At 38.7% G+C, this 23,663-nt stretch overlaps 1 long non-coding RNA gene across 1 annotated transcript; it reads left to right on the top strand.

The window, feature by feature from the left end:
• Positions 1–8,175: 8,175 nt before the first annotated feature.
• Positions 8,176–8,879, top strand: LOC133269812 (uncharacterized). Its single transcript, XR_009743556.1, has 2 exons — positions 8,176–8,242; positions 8,665–8,879. It is a non-coding gene; the product is annotated as an uncharacterized LOC133269812 (long non-coding RNA).
• Positions 8,880–23,663: the final 14,784 nt, after the last annotated feature.

The raw sequence follows: 23,663 nt of genomic DNA, 5'->3' as shown, positions 1-23,663 counted from the left end.
GCACATAAAAATGGCAGATCTTCCAAAGTGGACTGGAAAATTGGACTTTTTCTGCCTTGTTTTTTTTCTAACACAGTTATATTCATTATTAGATCTCTCCTGCCAAGTTTCTATTATATTCAGACAACTGGACTTGGATTCATTTTCATCATAAGGCAGTCTGCTGTGATAATGGCCAAGCAATCAGGTCACCTTTTAAAACTACCAGTATAGTCTTTGATTGGCAGATATGTATATTAAGAATAATGTTCTCTTTATGGCTTTTATTTTCTTCTCTGCTCTAATATCTTTCTTCTCTCGCTAGTTTTAACTGTGGGAGTGTATGTACATGTAACCAATACTGGCCCTGATCCCTTGCCCTATTTGAAATATTCCTCTCTTTCTTTTTCAGAGCCAGTTATATGCAGAATTTTAAATGCTGCCTTTCCAGCTCTTTTCAGCTGCACAAAGCTGTTCTGTTACCCTTCCAGCTCATTTTGTAGCTCCTGCCTGTGAGGCAGAGCGCTGTCAGTTCAGTTTCCACCCTCAGCCTCGCAGCTTCACCCAGCAGTGACATTACAGAGAAATAGCAAGCTGGATATTACTTCTTCTGGCCTCTTCTTTAGTGATATATAGATACGACCGCTAAGCAGCACCCTGCCTCAGGCTGGGCGGCCGCGGAATTTTCTCTGCATTGCAATATGCAGTTTGCTGAACCAGAAAGACCAATCTTCTGAAATGCCTGTACAGGTGGTTGCCAGGAAGGGAATATATATCTTCAAATCAGGTCGTAGGCCTGAGTCTTCAAGCTATGCTTAAATGCCCGGAATAGTGCTGGGATAGACTCTGGTACAGAAAAAGGCAGAGGATAACCTATAGGTGAATGCTGGGACCATAGTGATTATAATTATAATTCCTTCTGAACTTCATATATAGGAAAATGGAGTATGACCCAGCCCACATCAATATGTTTTGCTGTGGGTTACAGTGACCTCTCAGCTACTCCAGTGAATGACTCCCAACATCGTGGGGATCCCATGAGAGATCATTCCTAAAGATGAAAACAGTCTTAAATATGAAATACAGCCACTAGTTTATTGACTGACATCAGCACCTCATTAAAATAAGTGGTAGGAGAATGGTGTAGGAAATTGAAAGTATCCCCTTTTTGCCAGTGGGTCACCAGACAAGTAACCAGACAAAATTCCTTCTTAGTTACAGAAGGGAATATATATATTTTTTAAGATTTTGATAGCTGTTTTCTCCACCAGTTCAGTGCTGCTGTCTAAGTATGCCATATTCTGGATTTCCCTTCAGTTCTGTTTGGTCTTAACTTCTGTGTGTTTTTTCATTGTCTGCTGATTGTTGCTATACCTTAGCACTGATGTCCTAGAATAACTTTAGTGCATGTCAGTACACAACCTGGGTAGCTGCCATTTAGTTTTTTACTACATGACCATCAGCCGAAGAACAAATCATGTTTAGTTTGGAAAGGAAGGTTAAGAAGTCAATTGAATTTTTTTGACAGAGTTTTTTTTTAACTTTGCATTCTTTAAAGGCTTTTAATGTCAGCATCTGCAGTATGTAATTAGTATTCATTTTTTTGGTGAGATTTTCACTGCAGTGACATAGAGCTGAGCCACAGAACCCCCTGCCCTGTGTCTAGCTTGAGAAAATATGATTCAAAATAAAACTCTAAATTCTCTCATTAAAATGGTTCTTATCCTAATTAGATAAAGAGCAGAGAAATGGTTGCTTAGTGCCTTCCCTGTACACTTGCAAAGAAGATCTAAAGAGGGGTGTCTTTGTAATGTGAATAAAAAGATCCTTTCCTCATTTTCTTTAAAGGCTTTAATTTTCTCATTATCAGAGTAGCTTACCCCATATCTTCTTCCCATTATCAAGTCTTCAGAATACAGGCCAGCAGCAATTTAAAATCACCCTTTTACTTCTGTACCTATTAACAGAGAGATGCGGGCAATATTGAAGTGCACAGATTCACCTTTTTCTGATGACTTTTTGTTGTGACTCATCCATTGCACCTTGAAAATGAGGGTTCTCTTCATTTAGTTGGAGAATGCATTATTTACCTATTTTCAGTTCTCTTAGAATCAGTATATTTTGCAGGATTCAGGACATTTTGTATTAAATGTAATGAGTAGCATCTAAGCCAGAAAAAGCCAACCCAACCCAAACCAACCAAAAAAAAACCCCGTTTTGTTTCAATGTATTTCTATGTTTGAAAAACTAAAATAAGGAATAATTATGAGCAGCAGCAGTAGCAAAGTTAGGTATTTGACCCACTTATTCCTTCCAAATACTGGCAGTCTCTTTCTGCATAGGACTGTCATATCTCAGTTTTATCTAATGGAAACTTCTCAGTACACCATAGGATTAGTGCCTACAAATGAAGTTTGACATTTATAAATATCTTGCAACTAAGAGGGAATAGCAAACAACTCTTTCGGTATGTTTCAGGCTTCAATGTAAACAATGTCACATTTAGTTAGAAGCAACAGTGTTTAATAGACCTCTCCCAAGTGTACTGGGTCTGGCTGGGATGGAGTTAACTTTCTTCATGGCAGCCCATAAAGTGCTGTTTTGGATTTGTGGCCAATGCATTGTTGATACCACACTAAAACTTTGGCTGATGCTGAAGAGTGCTTGCACAGTGTCAAGGCTCTGTCTCTGTTTCCTTCTCTGCCCTTCTCTCCCTGTCCATATTCACTGTGTGGCTGCTGTAGGGTTCAGAGGGATATAACTGGAACAGCTGACAAAAAGGGATATGCTGTGTGATGTGATGTTCAACAATAAAAGCACAAGGAGAGCATGAGGAAAGGGGGATATCCCCCCTTCTCAAAGCACCTATTATGCATGCTGAGGACCTGCTTCCCAGGAAGTGACTAAACATTTTCCTGCCATTTGGAAGTGCTGAATTAATTCTTTTTCTTATTTTGTTTACACCTGCAGTTTTTGCTTTCTTTATCAAACTGTCATTGTCTTGATCCATAGCTCTTCTTAACTTCCTTCTGTTTTCTTCCCATCAAACCAGAGAAGGGAGTGGGAGGGTGGGTGGGTGAACATTCTATTAGTCAAGGCTATCCCTCCACACCAGGGGTTACTGGCAGAATCAGTTTCAGAAAATTCTGGATGTATATGTTAGAGAAACAACTCTGCAGCTTGTTTTCTTTTTTTTTTTTTTTCACCCCTTCCCACATATGGAAGTTCTGTGGTTCACTGACTGACCCTGTAACTACTATTATCACTCTGATCTTAGTTATTAGGTTCATGTAGAAGTTCCTGGATATATCCATATATCCATATTCATGGATAATCCAGACATAAAAGAATTCTGGAAGAGTATGTCCAGCAATATTTTTAGAGCTCAGACAACTCTGCTGCTGAACAGTAGAAAAAAACTAATAGCAGCTGCTGGATCACTTTCAGTTAGCTGGAGTGATTGGCATTTCTGGCTAAAGATGCGATTAATCACCCTGCAAAGTAGCAACCATTTGTAATAATAAGAAGGGTAAATTTTAAATTATGCTTAAGTGATTGGGACTCCTAGGTCTTTCTGAGAAACTGAGACTCTAACTCCCTAAATCACTAGCCAAGAACACGTTTAGCCTCCTTGGTAACTCACATTTTTTAAAATATACTTTGCAAAAAGTATATTCAGACTTTTTTCAAATGTATCCCTTCCATTCGCAAAGCTAAATTAAAAGAGCCAAACTGTGTGGGAAGTCTAAGTTGTGGACATATGGTACTGATTTAATTTCTTACATATGTGATCAAATACAGTGATATAGCCATAACACAAGGCTAGAAAACCTTCCCTGTCCTCCCATTCCCTAGAGGTTTACCAACATATGTAAGAATGTATAAACTATAATGAAGGCTCAATAAAACAATGTACTTCTGGGGACTCAGCAGCCACAGCTCTCTTGCTTTCAATAGAAATGGGAGATGCTAAAAAGTTCTGAAAATTAGGCCTTAAAATGTGTTTACTTTGGTAGACACAATTTGATAATTTCTTAGAAAAAAAATCTTTGCTATTTATTTGCTCTTGGCAAACAGCAATCCCTACCATTCATAAACTTCATACCCTTGCAAACACTCATCCGTAAACTGTTATGCCTAATTGACACATTCATGAGTCACAACACCAGCCATTAACTGAAATCTTAAACACTGCACTTGGTGACTGTGTATGCAGCAAGGCAGCAGTACAAAATCCCAGCTAACATTATAATGTGACATTGTGAAGGCAGGACTTTCTTCCTGTTCTTAAAGGGAGATCAGGACACTGTAATGTCATGCCTTGTACATCCATGCATGACAGGAAGAGTCTGCATTTCCAGCAGGAAACAGAGAAATGGAGGGCAGGCAGAAAGTGTTTTCATTCTAATCTTGGAGCCATTAGGGTAAATGATAAATTACAGGAACCAGACCATACAAGAGGTTTGTGGCAGAGCACAGAATTATGCTCTAGTTTCTTATGAACAAGATTAATAACTTTCTTAGTGGATTGGACTTTTAATCAAAATTGAATCAAAATGTAATGAAAGAAATGCACTACATTTTCCACATTTACTGCGGGTGCTTTTTATTTGGAAACTGTGGTGAATAATTAATTGAACAAATGACAAAAAGACATCAGACTCTTTCTTAAAGATTAATTATTGCTAGTAGATATTTTAAGCAGTTAGACTGAATGCCAAAGACAATGGCATCACCTGCACTGCTGTGACAGCAAGGAAGAAAGACAAAGGAATAACAACCCAACAAAAAGAATGTAAGAATTCTAAATAAGGAAAAAACCTAACACCACAATGTTGTTTTATTAATAAACCTAGTTTATATACTCATAAAGTGATTTTTAAATGCATGACTCATTGTCAAGAAGTAAATGAAAGAACGGTTTGAACTTTGGTGCAAGACTTCAATTTTGATGAAAATCTAAAGCAAGGACATTTGGAAAGCCTTAATTTAAATTTTTGCTGACTCCCTCCCATAACTATTTCAATTCACTGAAGGTAACTTACATTAGCAAAGCTGAAATTCTGAAATCCACATTAGACTTGGCATTATATAAAGCAACTAAATCTTGAAATGCTACAGGGCCTTTCTGCAGTGCCTATAATAGGGCTTTTCCAGAGTTCAGCTGTTGGCTTTATTTGGCACAACATATATTTGGTAACTTTGAAAAATAAATTATTTATTCTGGTGCCTCAGTGTAGATGTCATTCTTTTACTTGAAGAAATACTGAGAGGAGTAAGGAGACTGCTTATTTTCCTTCCTGGAGAAAAATAAGGCTGTGCTCTCACTATAGAGCCTAATTTTGAAATACCATTGTAAATAGTGGGGGAGGAAATGCGTTTATGTGCTACAGAAGACAGAGATTGCATGTTCAATTATTCTTGCTCCTGTAATTCTGCAAATTTGCCTAAAGACTTTAGAACTGAGTCCCTTCATAGATGTCTCCATTCACTTTAAGGATTGTTTGATTAAACTGATATGAGATTCTGACAAATTAATTAGCTGAGTTACACACATTGGTTAAAAAAACCCTCACATTAGCTCCCTAGCACTACAGACTTAGGAGAAGCCAATGCTTATATCAAAGGATGAATAAACTGAGGACTGTGAACATACTAGCCACAATGGGAAAAGGCTGATACTGTAAACAATTTTAATTATCTTAGGAGACCTATATGCTATATTAGAACAGTAGGGTAGTTCTCTTCCTTAATTATTACTTTTTACAGTTATTGAGCAGATACAGTAAAACTGAGCGGTCTACACTGTTTAGTGGGAAACACAAAGTGTACTTTTTTCCATAGATGTAGGGACTAATATAATCATAATCAAATGTCACTCTATAAAGTTTGCTATGTATTTTATTAAGTACACATCTGAAATAGCACAGAGAGCCCTAGCAACAAATTTGTGAAGCTTTTACATTTTTCTGACAGCTCTGTAATCCAGAAGAACTGGCTGACCAGGCTGCTCAAGATTAATTCTGCCTGAAAGAAATAGAAAATAGATCTTTAGCTTTGCATATTATTGCTTATCAAATACAAAATGCTCAAAAGCTTTTCTTTATCTCCAAAGAGTAAGCAGTTGGCAGTGCCTTTTTTGTAGTTATATTTCATGTTCATCAGTCCTGGTAACTCTAAAAGCTTCCACTTTATATTGAAGACATAAGTGTCAGTATACCCATTTGCACATTAGCACATGTAAGGAAATACAATTAAAAAGGCTAAAATTTGGAAATGGCAGAATACCTCCACTGATACTGTGCCTTCCTGCCCTCAGGCATCCTAAACATCCTGTCTCTGAATATTATAATAACATTTTGAATATTGTAATAACTTTCTTAAGACAGATGACCTACTATTTCCTCTTCAGAACTTTGGCCTCAGCTAACACACAGATGCCTCAAAAATGAAGTGGAGCAACAGGATACTTTTTTATAAATCCCTTTTCCTTAATTTCAGAAGCTGACAGATGGATAGTGATGAAGCAGGGAGCTGCAGGAACAGAAGACATAACTTAGTCCTGGGAAAACTATTCCTATATCTAACCCTTTCAAAAACTCTTTGTGCAGTGATTCGAAACTCAGGTATGTTCTTCATCTTTGGGTGCCTGGTCTGTACCTCTAGTTTTGCTTTGAAAAATGTTAAATGGTTTCAGTTTTAGCAAAATCCATGGGAGCTAACATATCAATATGGATGTGTAATGCTAAAACAGAATTTTGACAGTCTGAAGGATTTCACATTGGACACCTAATGAGTTGGACTTCAGTCTGTGTCTCAGATCCCTGTCTCCTAAATAGAGGTAATGCCCTCAAATTTCACATGGGTTCTGCAATGATGAATGAATTGTCTGCAAAGCACTCAGATTCTGGGGTGATGAGTAACGCAGAAAAGCTCAGGAGGAAAATAATAATTTTGATTTCAGAGCAGGGCTTGAACAGTGTTTTTTAAATAAGGCCCAGGATGACATACTGAACTATGAGGCTAAAAAAAAAATTAAATATTGAACAGCTACTAATTAAGTCCTTTTGACACGCTGAGTTAGGTATGAGTATTCTTGAGAAAACTGAGTGTGTGATCCTGTAATTAAAGACTTTAATTTATATGAAAAAGGTGTCCAAATTAAAATAATGCTGATAACCTTGATACTGTCCATTTCTAATTTTTGGCAGATTAATTTCACAGCCATGACCATATTCTTCTAAGAGAGGAAATGGTATGTAAATGTAATAGAAGCAAAACCAAATCAATGGCATGGTCTTGACACCTACTTGATTCACAAGCAGAATTGGGATGTTAAGAACCACTCCACATTTCTCTTCTTAGATTAACTAAGTAAATGACAAAAGCAGCAGGGTTCTTTCCTCCTGGACCAGCACCTAAATGGGATAAGATACATGTTTTCTTAGCAGATATGAGTTTTGGGAATCCTAGATTTTATTCAGACCCTAAGGAAGAAATTTGGCACAATATTTCACAATACTCCAAGCCTCCCTTTTAGCCAGCTCCTTTGTCCAGTCTTGTCTCCTCTGATTCTGCTCCTAATTTTCTTGCCAAACCTCTCCTTGTTCTCTATTCAGTCCTCCTAATTAATCATCTATCTGCTTCACAACAGCTGCCAGTCTTAATTTCTGTCTCAGGGAAAAGCCAGTTCACATAGCTGAATCAAATTATGATCAAAGTGATTTATTGGTTTATTAATATCAGATCAGGATCTATACATTCAAGGTCAAGGTCAACAACACAATTTTAGACTTTACAAAATGTTAACATATACCTGCACACTTCTAAACACTCTTCCAGAACTCATGCCCCAATGTTATAATCACACACACATGTGCACGCACAAACACCCATCGACACAACCTCTTTTGTCAGGAAAAGCTGGTTACCAGCAGATACAGCTCTCCTGCAGGGCATGGGCTCACCCACTTCTAGGTGCCTTTTGATAGAAATGAGGGTGCTCTAGGTTTATATACGCTCATTTTAATTCCTGCAGGCTGCTAATCCACACACTAGTGAGAACCCTTACTGAGGTCACCTGTGCACACAGGAGAGCAGATCTGCACATCACACCCCATAGGGAGAGCCCATCATCTCCATGGAGAGCTTTTAAGGAATCTGATAAAGAAGCTTCTTTTGGTGACCTTGATAAAAGTTATGGTGTCAGTGGGGAAATCTTCTCACAGTGTCAAAGCAGGTTTACTGCTGTTTTCACTCTGAGGTATCTCTACACTCTTACAAAAAATTCATGCTTCTTTTATACTTTTTCTCAACTAGATTTCATTTTGTTTCCAAAATCTCATTGTAATTCTACAGTTACTGTTTAATCTGACTGCTGATTATTTTCCTCTTTAACAGGATCAGTTTGGGACCAAATGTGTTCTTAGGCAGTTTGGAGTGTTGATTTACAAACACTCTCACACTCATGCTTCTGTCTTAACAGCTGTTATTCAGGCTATGTCAGCAAGGGTGGGCTATGTGAGCAGCTTCTCCTCACAGTTTTTTGTCCTCCTGGAAACCTTTTCCCAGCCTTCTTGTACTTCCCCTACATTCATGTCTAGTCTCAGTTTTGTAACCTGTCCCTCCTTGCAACCTTACTGACTCCCGTTACTTTTTCAGACCTTTGTCTTCTTCCACATCCAGGCAGACCCTTTGCTGAAAGTTGTGATGAAAGCTGCCTTTGGGAGTGAGGGAAAGAATCTAGTCTGGTAGAAGAAAACCCAATTTCTCTATATCAGACAGTGAATGTTCTTCTGACAACGTGAGAGTGAAAAAGCAAAACAGAGTTAATATCAGCACGTTTCAAGGTACTTAGTAAAATAGAATCCAGACCAAGCTTCAGGCCTAGATTCCTAATGGCATAATGCTATCATAATCTTGCCCCAAACTCAATTTAACTGGTAAAATAATTTCTGTGAAGGTGCAGAGGTCATGGATGACCTCCTTCTGTCAGTTGTTTTTCTGTACTGCTCCAAGAGAACAGAAAATAAATTAAGGTGCCTTCTACTGTGCCCACAGAGAAAAGATGTACAGCCAGCTGACCACAAGGCTTCTGTGCTGTTTCCAGACCACTCTTTCTTTGTGGTGACCCATGATAAAAAGCAGCAGATTGGCAGTTGATTTGACATTATTTTTCAAAAGAGACTGAACTGTGTAGTACTCCTGGAGGATGTAAGGCATTTAATTTTTTTTTTTTAAATAAAGTCTTTGCATATGAATTCCAGCAAGAAATCTATAGAGTTCAGCAGTACATTATGGGCTAGCACCACTCTTGTTTGAAAAAAAAAAACCTATTTCTAAGTAATTGATTTAATCTAGAGAAATCTCCACTGAAATTGTACTTTGTGGAAGAAACTTTTTTTTTTCTAGTTTTTGTTTGTTTGTCTTCAGGAGCTCTAAGAGAACCCCAAAACCTTACCCATCCCCCAACCAGAGTGGAGACAAGGCCAGGGACTGCTCCTTGTATAAAGACCGGTGACCAATTGGGCAGCTATTGAAGATTTTGTGGATATCAATCTAACCACTGCTTTTCAAACCACCCTTTCAATTACTGTCTACTATTTCTTTTTTTTGTTTTTATTTTTTTTTTTAAATTAAGGCTTGAGACATGAAAAATATTTCATAAATAGCAACTAATTTCACATTACACAAAACAACTTTTCTTCTCCTGTTGTTAACAAAAAGTTCTCATTCATTACTTCAAATACCATAATATTAAGATACTGATTAAATAGGGAGGTAAGAGAGGAAATACATATTTTCCCAATTGATCTGCTACTGTGCAGTCATCAAGATTTTTTAAGTCAAAACCCTCCTGAAGGTGAAGCACATACATAGTTGTAATGCCTGTGTTATTTCTGATTTTCTGTTTGTTTGTTTGGTGTTTTTTTTTATTCCCCAAATGAGATTTATTGACCTGTGTTTGGAATATGGGGGAAAGTTTCACATGTCCCTCTAGCTCTCACACTCCTTGAAGAAAGAAAGCCATTGTGTTGAAGTTATTGAAATTCGCTCTAGAGAAGTTTTTAAAGTATCTTTTTCTCTTTAATGTTTGATACACTAAAAATATGCAGGGTTAGCTAACATATGACAAATAAAATCAAGTTACCGGCAGCAAAAGGGCAAATACAGACTATATGGATGGTACAAGTACGTGGATAATATTTTAAAAGCTCTACTTCCTAAATCTTTTACTCGGGTCTTGCTGTATACCTGGGGCTTAAAATTTCTTACATGCAAGTATATTATACAGCTTTAAGAATAAGTGTTTTGTGATGTTGCAGTTCTTACTGACCTCTTCTAAAGCATTGTTAATAGCTGGCAATTGAAATCTCAGAAACATAAATAGAGAATGAGGCAGACTTTCATTAGCTCCTGGGAAAAAGTATGCTTTTTTCCTGTAGACCATAGATAATAACTTTGCAGACAACAAAGGACCAGCTGAAAAGCAAGCAGTTAAGTTGTGAGTAATAGAGCCGAGTGGTTTGAAAGATGTTGTTGTATATGGCCTGACCTACATCTGAACTACTTGCAGCTTGGGGAGGGGAGTGGAGGAGAGAATTATGCTGAGCATTTGAGAGTTTCTAGAACAAATCAGAACTGGTACTCTGTGTTCTCATTGTAAACAAAGTGTAAGAAAATCTGACACAGGAATCTTGCTTTTTTGTGGAAAGTAGTGACAGTGAGCAGAGAATTTCTTCAAACTATTATCTATTCATTATGGTTCCAATGCCAGTCAGTTAGATGAAGTTTTAATAGGTGTCTTTCTAGCTGCAGTTGATTTTTGCTGCTGCTGTCCTGAAGAAAGTTAAATTAAAAGGTAGTAAGCAGGATTCTCATCTGCTTCACAGAGTTAAGACTATGAAAAGGCAGGAAAAAACATTGTGAAAAAAAAGCTTTTTAGTTAAAAAAAAAGAAAATTGTTGTTGGGTTAGCTGCACCAACAAATAAGTACAAAATACATAAGTCAAATGATGAAATTTAGTGAGGGTAGTGAACCTGTTAACAGGCAGCAATACACTACAGAAGACATCTAATCCAGTGTGAAGGTGTAATCTCTTTATTTTTTCATCCACACAAGAGCTATATAAGCTCAGCTGAGGTCATAAGTGAGCTGAATCTTCTGTTTTCAGAGCATGAATATTCAGCAATATCTCATTCTTGTTATAAACTTCACACAGAGCTGTATATGGTTATAAGATATCACTGAAAAAGCAGGTTTCAGGCTGTTTAAGGGAAGTATCAACTTAGAATCATAGAATAGTTAGGGTTGGAAAGGACCTTAAGATCACCTAGTGTCAACCCCCCTGCTATGGGCAGGGACACCTCACACTAAACCATCTCACCCAAGGCTCTGCCCAACCCGGCTTTGAACACCACCAGGGTTGGAGCACTCACAACTTCTTTGGGCAACCCCTTCCAGTGCCTCACCACCCTCACAGTAAAGAACTTCTTCTTTATATTCAATCTAAACTTCCGCTTTGAAGTTTGAACCCATTACCCCTTGTCCTATCACTACAGTCCCTAGTGAGGAGTCTCTCTCCAGCATCCTTGTAGGCCCCCTTCAGATGCTGTAAGGCTGCTATGAGGTCTCCACGCAGCCTTCTCTTCTCCAGGCTGAACAGCCCCAACTTTCTCAGCCTGTCTTCATATGGGAGGTGCTCCAGTCCCCTGATCATCCTCATGGCCCTCCTGTGGACTTGTTCCAGCAGTTCCATGTCCTTTTTATGTTGAGGACACCAGAACTGTACACAATACTCCAAGTGAGGTCTCACGAGAGCAAAGTAGAAGGGCAGGATCACTTCCTTTGACCTGCTGGTCACACTCCTTTTGATGCAGCCCAGGATACAGTTGACTTTCTGGGCTGCAAGCACACACTGAAGGCAGTTCATGTTAAGTTTCTCATCGACCAACACCCCCAAGTCCTTCTCCGCAGGGCTGCTCTGAATCTCTTCTCTGCCCAACCTGTAGCTGTGCCTGGGATTGCTCCAACCCAGGTGTAGGACCTCGTACTTGTCATGGCTAAACTTCATGAGGTTGACATCAGCCCACCTCACAAGCATGTCCAGGTCCCTCTGGATGGCATTCCTTCCCTCCAGTGTATCAACCGAACCACACAGCTTGGTGTCATTGGCAAACTTGCTGAGGGCGCACTCAATCCCGCTCTCCATGTCAGCAACAAAGATGTTAAACAAGACCGGTCCCAACACTGATCCCTGAGGGACACCACTCGTTACTGGTCTCCACCTGGACACTGAACCATTGACCACAACTTTTTGTGTGCGGCCATCCAGACAGTTCTTTATCCACCCAGTGTCCACCTATCAAATTGGTGTCTCTCCAATTTAGAGACAAGGATGTCATGTGGGACAGTGCCGAACGCTTTACACATGTCCAGGTAAATGACATCAGCTGCTCTACCCCTGTCCATCAGTTCTGTAGCCCCATCATAGAAGGCCACCAAATTGGTCAGGCAGGATTTCCCCTTAGTGAAGCCATGCTGGCTGTCACCAAGCACCTTGTTGTTTTTCATGTGCCTTAGCATGCCATCCAGGAGAATCTGCTCCAAGATTTTGCCAGGCACAGAGGTGAGGCTGACTGGTCTGTAATTCCCTGGTTCATCCATTTTCCCCTTCTTGAAAATGGGGGTTATATTTCCCTTTTTCCAGTTGTTGGGAACTTCACCTGACTGCCATGATTTTTCAAATATGATGGACAGTGGCTTAGCAACTTCATTTGCCAGCTCCTTCAGGAGCCACGGATGGATTTCATCAGGTCCCATAGACTTGTGCAGGTTCATTTTTTCAAGATGGTCTCGAACCAGTTCCTCTCCTATAGTGGGCCTAAGGTCTTCATTCTCACAGTCCCTGTATCCAAGACTTGGGTGCTGTGATCAGAGCATTTGCCAGTGAAGACTGAGGCAAAGAAGTCATTCAGAACCTCAGCCTTCTCCAAATTCAGGGTAGCCAGTTCTCCTGATAGCTTCCGGAGAGGGCCCACATTGTCCTTATTCTGTTTTTTGTTCACTGCGTACCTATAGAATCCCTTTCTGTTACTTTTCACATCCCTAGCCAAGTTTAATTCCAACTGGGCCTTAGCTTTCCTAGCCTGGTCCCTAGCTTCTCGGACAACATCACTGTATTCTTCCCAGGCCACCTGTCCTTGCTCCAACTTTTTTAAGCCTCTTTATTCCTTCTAAGTTTCCTCAGCAAAACTTCCCAGGTCATTGTGTACATCAGGATTTTAGACTCCTTCCAATGAAAAAATTATGTATATCCATATGCAGTGGGGTCAATTCAGCGATTACCCCCTGCAATTTTTCACCAAAGTCTAATTTCACAGATGTTTAGGTTTTAACTGGGGAGGAGCTAGTAAATGTAGTTCAATGGCTTACTATTATGTGACTTGAGAGATGGAGACCTAATATCTCAGGGAAGAAATGTCCTGAAACCACATCCCCCTTGTAAGCAAAGGCACATTGAAGCTAGGTATGAACCAAAATCTTCATTCCCATTCTTTGCAGAAACAGACATGAATGCTCAGATTCAGAAAGCTCATGAGGAGCTGTCATGCTGAATGTTGTAGCACCTGCAACTAAAGGTATAGTTTATTATAGAATCATAGAATCATAGAATTGTTAGGGTTGGAAAGGACCTTAAGATCATCAAGTTCCAATCCCCCTGCCGTGGGCAGGGACACCTCACACTAAATCATATCACCCAAGGCCTCGCCCAACCTGGTCTTGAACACCACCAGGGATGGAGCATTCACAACCTCCCTGGGCAACCTATTCCAGTGCCTCACCACCCTAACAGGAAAGAATTTCCTTCTTATGTCCAATCTAAACTTCCCCTGTTTAAGTTTTAACCCGTTACCCCTTGTCCTATCACTACAGACCCTAATGAAGAGTCCCTCTCCAGCATCCCAATAGGCCCCCTTCAGATACTGGAAGGCTGCTCAACGTCTCTTCACAGTCATATGTTAAGAAACTGACATACCCATGAACTTATGTATACTTCCACACTGACTGGGAAAAATTATGTCCCTTAACATGGCTTCATAACAAGCAACCTAACAGATGCAGTGCTAGTGAAAGAGAAATGCCAGGAGATTAAATGCCTTGTATGAATTTAGGACTTGTGACTGGAGTTCCCTATTCAATTTATCCTTTTTGTCATATAAGACTGGATCAATCTTTTTAGTTCTTTAATTCCAAGTTATACAATCCCCAAAATCACAGAAGTGTATCAATTACCATCACTGGACTAGCACAGCTCACTTCCTTGGTAAGCTCTTTAAAAGACTGAGCAGTTCTGAAAAGGAAGGGAACCTGAAACAATCACTTCTTTTGAATAGAAATAACTGTGGCTTGTATGATTTGGTCTGACCTTCTTGCTGTCAGGATGTATTAGGTGTACTGTGAAGCTTACCAGATCAGACCTCAGGGGACTTTGGTAGAGGGATGCATGAGCTGTGAATTCCTGACAGCCTTAGGCACTGAGTCATGCAGCTCAGCCAGCTTGGTGGCCTATCTCAGCAGGCACAGTAACAAAACTTCAGGCACCTACTTAAGCTTTGTGTTGAAAACTTTTGGTGCCTGTGCATGCTGAAGCAATCTAGCAGCAAAGCAAGGTTTTTGTGAATCCCTTCAGAGCTAAGCATGTGAATGCAGCCTAAAATTTAATTGAAGTGCCACAATTCCTTTGTGAGACTCTGCCTAAGTTCTCTGAAATGAAACTTGCCTCTTTCATTAGGAATGTCTGTCAGCATGAAAAAGATTTAAAGGTCATTGGTTTGCAAAGTGGTATGAGCAAAATCCCAAGGCTGGTACAGCAAGTCTTGCTGAGGAAGCTGAAAGGAAAGGGATGAAGCATCTTAATTCTTACAGGCACCCTGAGTTCTTCCAGCATTCTTCTGGTTTTGTCTGTACAACTCTTTTCTGATGAGTCTTATGATTAGAGCATTCCACCCTGTGGTAGCACGTATACAGCAAAATGGCTGTGAATGGAAAACAGTGCGTATGTGCGAGATGCTGTACTTCTTTCTCAGTGTTGTATTTATTTACATATTGCAATTTTGAATACCTGTTTTACGAAAGACCCTGCACTTTATTCTCAAAATTAGCTTTATTCTTTTTCTTCTTTTAAGAAGGAACATGTACTACAGATTGCTACAATGTATACCTAACTCACACTTCACTGCAAAGACACAGGGGAATCTGAGGTGGTTGATTTTACAGGCTAAAAATCAATAGTAGCCTTCGTGTAGATAACACAGGAAAATAATTAAAGACACAGAAGTTTAGTGGACATATATATCCTATTGAATTAGTAGGATGGCTTCTGCTGTGTAGGACATACATCTTTTTTTTTTTTGAGATGTTTTAAAAACAATGGGGAGGAAGGACATTATCAATGCTTTCTAAAAACGCCATTTGCATAGCTTCACTTCAGATTCTATAGTACAATATGATAGCAGCTCTGTGTGAACATGCTAAGGGCATAGAGAAAAAAAAGAGTCCTTAAGAAGAGAGAATATGAATGGGAATACAGAAAACAGCTGAAGAAATGTATGACAAAACAAGTATTTTGCCCTCTTCATCTTTCAGAAGTAGATTAATGCCAGTAAATCCTTCAGCTGTTGTTATAGTACAAATATTAAATTATTTACCCTAAGATATCACATTTATAATGATACTCTCCAACAACAGAATTATGCAAGTAGTCCAATAAGGGACTTTTTCTCAGCTGTTAACATCAATACAAAGAGCATATGTAAATATGAGTCATGTTGCCTGTTGTACTAAGAATTCAATTAATATGAAGATTACCATTCCAGAATATAACTCCATATAAGGATCTCTTAAGCGATGTCTAATTTGTGTTAAGAAAATCTGTTTGTATAACTGTCAGCACTCAAGGAAACGTCCTTTTAGCCCTAACTTTTCTATATTGTTAGGTACACACACACAAAAAAGAAATGGCAATGTCTCCCAAATTGTTTAATTTATCAAAAAAGACACTACATCCATCTTCATCCTAAAATTACTAGTGTGCTACCTTGACATTAAGATGGTTTGATTGGTTTCTTACCCAGTTTCCCCTGACTTTCTGCCAGCCCTCTCCACAAGCATTTTTGTCGCTTTAAAGGAGGCAGACCAGAGAACAATTGAATCCAGTGGGACTTCTATTCTTGTGTTGTTTTCACAAGGAAGGTACATCAAAGTGGACTTTGGGTAGGAACAAGGTACATTATTTATCCTTACTGTGGAAGGAATCATGAATGCTCCTTCTGATTTAAAAGCAGTGGAACAGGGAAATTTTTGCTGACTATTCTCTACATTTGGACTGTGTTTATGTCTTAATTTACCATAATGCCTGTATAATTTGCAATTCATTTTAATAATTCATTCTTTCCACAGTTCGGTGTGTTGTTTTTTTGTTTTTTTTTTATAAGGACCAGCAAAGCAGAACTATTGACATTATTCTCACAATGGCACCTGAAGGCCCAAATAATAATTCCTCTTATAATCAAAGGATGGTAAAGTCAAAGATGTCACTTTGACTTTCTTAACTGTGTCATGTCAATGCCTAAAAACCCTCTGCTTAATTCCACTTAGGTGATTCAAAAAGCTGAAATGAAGCAACTGGGCTTCCTAAACAGTAAGATACTCTAGCAGTCTCCAAAGAACTATTCAAAGAGACCGGTAAGAAACAGTTTTTCTGAAAGCTGAGCCACAAAAAAATATAGAGAGATTAGGAATCTACCTATAGGCTGTAGAAGAAGGATGAGATTGAGAGAATATGGAGCTGACTCTAAAGACTGCATCTGTGCCCACTTTTAACCCACTCCTCTTTTCTGTGCAAAAAATTGTGGCAGCTAATGGGCTAGAAGCAGGAGATGAAGGTCTGCTAATGACAGATAAAAAGTCAGGTTATAGGTTTGTCCATGTAGCTATCTTACCTTTCTTCCTGATGAAGCTCCCTCAGAAGTCTGTATGTTTTGTGGAGTCAAGAAGAGATAAGCCTTAGATTCACAGTTTCAGCAAAACATGAGAGTTCAGCACCCTCTCTTATGCCTTTTCTATAGTTTTTGGTGACTTTCTCAATGGATTATTACTTGGGTTTTGTTATCATTTTGGGGCATATAACTCATCAGTCCCCATTCATGATCCTTTAGAAGCTTTTAGAGCTTAAACTTAGAGCCATTAGTAGCACTTAAGATCACAGATGCCTGACTCTTAGTCTTTGAAGAAATGCCTGACTGTCTTTGAATAAACTTACAGGGGTCAGATTCTTAATTTTTTGGCAGTTGAATACCTAAACACTTTGAATTGTGCCCTTAGGCTTATTCAGGAGCTGTTGAGAATAAATATGACAACTTGCGTTTAAATCATTGTTTCTTTTTTTTTTTTTTTTGCTGTTTATATTGCTAAAATAACCTTCACTGAGGCTTTATTCCTTTAAGAAATAGTTTAAAAATTTTAGTATGGTGCATTGCTTTTAATGTTTACCACACATAAGGGCTGGCTCTTTCTAAATACAAAAGGATTTTACCACTGAACATCTTAGGGAAAAGCTCAGGTCATATGTGAAAGATAGATGTCACCATGCAAACAACAAAAATACTAATGTTTTCACTGCAAAAATGCCTAGGTCCTTTACGATTTTCATGAAAAACTGTCTTCAGTTAAATAGGACACTACCAGAAGACAGCAAACGAAGGAAGCTGGAAGTTCTTGAGGCTGAGACAGGCAACAGACACTGCAATGAATGATGCCTTTGCAGCAGCTCCTGGTCATAAAATGAGAGCAGACCTTGTGAGCAGCTAGCTAAGGTTGGCCTCAAGACACCAGAAAAAAAAAAAAAAGAAAAGGCTTCTGGCAAATAGCTCTGTTAAGACTAAATAATAAAAAAGGGTTGTAGGATTTTTTTTCTCCTATTAGTAAATTCTGAGATTTCAAACAAAGGAGGAAGTGGAAATTCCATGTGCTCATAATATCAGTTTAGGATAGGAGAGAGAGTGTGCAACAGCTTTTATGGCAAAAGTGAGGTGGAAGGAGAGCTTGTCATGTAAACTGCAAGGACATTTAAACCAAGACTATGAGAAACCAAGACTCTGGGCTGCAGCAGTCCCTACAATCTACCTAGAATTAGAGAAAATACAAAATGGGAAGGGACTTCAGGCTGTTTACTTTATCCCTATTTAGCTTCCTTTGCATGACACCAAAAAAGGATGTCAACATGTGCTTAGCTTTAAACACATCATTTAGATAATTCATCCACTTGAGTTTTTTGCTGAATAATGGCTAGTATTGATTGCTTCCAGGTCACCCTTACAGCAAAATTAATGAAGTTAGCTTTATACAAATAAAACTGCACAACTGTAATAAGGAACAGAAAACCATACATATATGACTGCGTACTTCAGGCTCTATTGCCTGTATCAGTTATTTATTCTTCCAGATAATGGGTGGTGCAGCAGTGTCAGACAGATAGCATATTCAATAACTTTACTCTGTAATACACATTTTGAGCATGGGTATGTAAGTATCATCCTTGCGTGCTGCGTTACTTCTAAGGAGAATGCCATTAGTGACTGCCAGTTCCTGAAAAACACTAATAATAACGACAGTGAGCTAAGCTCATGTTATTCATGATGCTGCAGCAGCTGATACTACTTTGAGACCAGAATTTTTGTTGCCACTTCTTCCTTTCCCTGACTCTTCAGATTCTGTGAGCCTTTTTTTTTTTTTTCTGGGGTATTCTGCTCATTGCTAAGTGCATTTCAGAGTTAAAACATGTAAAAGAAATGCTATAATGAGATGTTCTTTTTAATATGCATGTGCCAAGGACTGAAAGGTTCCAAAGTTCCTAGACTAATAATGTCCGAAGCCTGAACTATTCCTTCACAAAGTAGTCCAAGTAATTTTGTCTATAAATTCTTTTGTCAAGCCTAATATCTCACAGATGAAGCACAGAATATCTTTTTGAAAACACACATCCAGTACAACCAATATGATCTTTTATCTGTGTTCTTTAGTAATTATTCCAATAGTTAACTCTCTGCTCTTAAAAAAACATGTTTTAATTCCAGTCTGAATTTCTCTAGCCTTAACTGCCAGTCACTGACTGTTATTGTGTTTTTGTTAAAGTATCAGTTTTCTTTTGTCAAGCCTACATATACTTGTTTCAAAATAACATCTTGTCCTTCTCTTTGAGAAATTACTTCACTCTGAGAGATATTCTCTGAAATAACTTTTGTTTATCTCTTCTGAAACTGTTAAACTTGCAGTATTCTCTTTGAAGCACACTCATCAGAACCACATACTGCTCACCAGTGGTGGTCTTTTCTGCCCTCTACACAGGAGATTATACCTTCTCCCTCCTTCATGCTAACATCCCTGTTTCACATTCACGGAATGCCAGGATCCTGCTTGTCACAGCATTCACTGAGAGTTCATTAACAACTATTTATCCACCATCATTCATAATCCTTTTCCGGAATCACTGCTTTTCAGGACAAAGTCCCATGTCATAGAATCATAGAATCATAGAATAGTTAGGGTTGGAAAGGACCTTAAGATCATCTAGTTCCAACCCCCCTGCCGTGGGTAGGAACACCTCACACTAAACCATATCACCCAAGGCCTCGTCCAACCTGGTCTTGAACACTGCCAGGGATGGAACATTCACAACCTCCCTGGGCAACCCATTCCAGTGCCTCACCACCCTAACAGGAAAGAATTTCCTTCTTATGTCCAATCTAAACTTCCCCTGTTTAAGTTTTAACCCGTTACCCATTGGCCTATCACTACAGACCCTAATGAAGAGTCCCTCTCCAGCATCCCTATAGGCCCCCTTCAGATACTGGAGGGCTGCTCTGAGGTCTCCACGCAGCCTTCTCTTCTCCAGGCTGAACAGCCCCAACTTCCTCAGCCTGTCTTCATACGGGAGGTGCTCCAGTCCCCTGATCATCCTCGTGGCCCTTCTCTGGACTTGTTCCAACAGTTTCACGTCCTGTAACTATGACCCATGTAAACAGTGTACTTAGCTTTACTTCAGCAAGTTTTGTAAGGAGAAATATATTTTATGAGATCAGGATATATATTTGGAAAAAAAGGGCAGACCTGCACATGTGACCTCTTCTTCATTTCTGTGTGAAAACTGATCAAAATCAGATAGATACACACCCGGATATTGAATAGCAGAGACAATCAGGCACTCATCCATTTTAAAACAGGAACAGATACATCTCCCATATTCCTGACAACAGATCTAACTTCTGGAATATTCTCAGTTCTATGGCAGCTTTCCTCTCTCTTTTGTTGCCATCTTGCTCAAATATTATTTTTTTTTCCTGTTTTTATCACTTTCTCTTACTGAGAGCTGTCCTTCAGCTAAAGAGGGTTTTGTGCATGAGACTTGGGGTTGGAATGATTTTTCAGTTAAACCCGTTAATCAAAAAAACCCAGTGCTTCTTCCTACAAACCTTCTCTTGCTTTTATACTATTAAGCCACTACAGCTGCAAAAACATTCCTATGTTTAGCTGCATCAAATGGTTGTTGTGTATTTGGAGTTAATCTACCAAATGATCTGGACAGCTATCTTTACATCAGCTTTGATATCTGCAAGCCTTAGCAGGAATTCTTTAAGGCTTTCTTCTGGATTATATTTAATAATGTCTTAATATTAGTAAATATTTAATACATTCACAATTATTTGTTTCTCATTTCATCAAACAGAAAATGAAGATTGAGAGCTGATAATATTTTTCTAAATCGCAAGCCATTTATGGTTTTGGCAGAGGTTATTTTAATTTCCCTGATAGAAGTCAATAAAAAATAATGAATCTTGTTAAAGAAATTAATCGGGTTTTGCAGCTCCCTTATGTGTATTATAACATGCTGTATAAAGGAAGTCTTTCTTAAATGTTTAATCTTGTGTATTTCGCAACTCTGAAAATATCCCTCTTCTTCCTACAGATGAGAAGAATTTTCTTTCCTCCTTCTTCAATTTACTCATCACCTTGGATTTCAGAGTTCCTAGTCCTTCAGCATCTTAGCTAGTAGTTAAAAAGACCATTTAATCCAGTATGTGACAAATCATTTCAGCATTTGTTTAATTCTGCATCCCTGATGAGTCCAGTGACTGTGTGTTGAGCTGAACCAGGCATGTTGGCCACATGAGAACAAATTTTACTTCAGTATTTCTCATGGACTTAACTCAGACTCATGGACAACTTGGTTCTTCCATAGAAGTGTAAGGTTAAACTGAACTTCTTTCAGCTAAACTAAAATAAACATCATGATCTGATGCTGTTACATACAGAGAAAAAAACTTTAATATTTTTAATTGTCAGTAAGCTTTGTCAAAGTCATAGCTATCAGGCCCATGCCTTGTTTATTTCTGAATAGCTGAGGGCTACAGTAGTCAAATTGTGCTCATATGAGGAAGAATTCACTACTAAGAAGCGAATTCTGTCTTTCCTTCCAGTGATGTCATATGAAGTCGGAGCAATCCCAGGCACAGCTACAGGTTGGGCAGAGAAAAGATTCAGAGCAGCCCTGTGGAGAAGGACTTGGGAGTGTTGATCGATGAGAAAATGAATATGAGCAGGCAGTGTGAGCTTGCAGCCCAGAAAGTCAACCATACCCTGGACTGCATCAAAAGGAGCAGGACCAGCAGGTCGAAGGAAGTGATCCTGCCCCTCTACTCTGCTGTCATGAGACCTCACTCAGAGTATTGTGTGCAGTTCTGGTGTCCTCAACATAAAAAGGACATGGAACTGTTGGAACAAGTCCAGAGAAGGGCCACGAGGATGATCAGGGGACTGGAGCACCTCCCGTATGAAGACAGGCTGAGAAAGTTGGGACTGTTCAGCCTGGAGAAGAGAAGGCTGCATGGAGACCTCAGAGCAGCCTTCCAGTATCTGAAGGGGGCCTATAGGGATGCTGGGGAGGGACTCTTCATTAGGGACTGTAGTGACAGGACAAAGGGTAACGGGTTAAAACTTAAATACGGGAAGTTTAGATTAGATATAAGGAGGAAGTTCTTTACTGTTAGGTTGTGGAGGCACTGGAATATGTTGCCCATGGAGGCTGTGAATGCTCCATCCCTGACAGTGTTCAAGACCAGGTTGAACGAGGCCTTGGGTGATATGATTTAGTGTGAGGTGTCCCTGTCCACGGCAGGGGGGTTGGAGCTTGATGATCTTAATGTCCTTTCCAACCCTAACGATTCTATGATTCTATGATTCTAAGTATTTGTGACAGCAGTGTTTTCTCCATTCTTTCTTTTGAAAAATGGTGCAAGTCTCATTCCAAGATTTAACTGTATCTAATTGCAACCAACCTACTCATCAGTCAAGAATAAACTGAAAATGTAGATTATTAATACCTCTGATTCACGGTTTGTATAACTGTAAGTTTTATTAAAGCAGCAGCAGTTTGGATTTTATTCAATTCTTTTCACATAATTCAAAATAACTAAATTAGTGGCATAATTTTATTTAGGAACATGTGTAAAGCATAACTAGCTAGTAGATATTACTGATTATAAAACAGGAATGATACTGACCTAGACAGAAAATCATTGTGTGATATTAAAATATATACACATTGTAATGATAGGAATCCAAGCTGACCAACTTATGTATTTGAAGTGTGCCAATTCTGAGACTATTATTGTAAGTGTAAGTTAATGCTATTGTCATTTAGTACCATCTGTATTAACCCTAAAAGGGAACAAACAAAAGACATCAAAAGCATGAATAATAAAAGCTAATATCAACAGAAAAAAAAAAACAACAAAACAACCCAAGTCCAAAATCACAAAACATAACTGAAGGCGAAGAGCACCATCGCTTCATGTTTAGCTGAGAACTTCAGGCTGAACCCATGTTCTGATCCAAATTCTGTTTCTCAGTCACAGATTGTTTGGTTGTTTAGTTTTTTTCTGGCTTTGAAGTTTTATTTCCAATAAAGATAAGGGAAAAATAAGAAAAACCAGAAACTCTTAAAAAGAAAATGAAACTTTTATGGACATATGTTCAAAGAGTACTTGTATGTGAACTGAAAAAAAAATAAAATAAAAAATTTGAGACCTCAACTTTGAGAAAGACCAGAGATCAGCTGAAGAGATGGGAGGAAAGAAAATCAAATGAAATTGATTCACCATCAGAGCACAGAGCACCTGGGAGAGACTGAACAGAAAAGAAGTTGTAGAGTGGGGAAGGTAAAGAAGAGAGCAGCATAAGTTGAAAAGAAGTATAGAGGTAAAAGCAAGCACTTTTAGTACAAGATATTTTTCAAGTATTCCAAAGCGTGTTCCAAACAGATTGCGCTGTATTTCATCCTTATGCAATCCAAAATTACAAAAAAAGCAACAAATACTAGTCCTCTGGGTAACGGGTCCTCTGACTGTTCTAAGTATATATCACAATTTTTTATGGACCAATTAGAAGCTTTTATAGCCAATTTCTCCCAGTAGTGCAGATCTACTTCTAGACAAAAAGCTATGGAGTTTGAAGTAACTGTAGATTTTCACCAGTTTTGAGATCTAGCTCTCTTTTGCTGTACTTTCTTAAAGTCCTTTATATGTGCTTTAAAAATGCAAGGCTAAATATTAAGGTACATACAGAA

The sequence above is a fragment of the Pezoporus flaviventris genome, unplaced genomic scaffold (assembly GCF_033815535.1).
Source record: "Pezoporus flaviventris isolate CSIRO_AGI_PZ_B2104156 unplaced genomic scaffold, CSIRO_AGI_Pfla_v1 ptg000015l, whole genome shotgun sequence".
NCBI lineage: Eukaryota > Metazoa > Chordata > Aves > Psittaciformes > Psittacidae > Pezoporus > Pezoporus flaviventris.
This window is presented reverse-complemented; position numbering and strand designations above follow the sequence as displayed.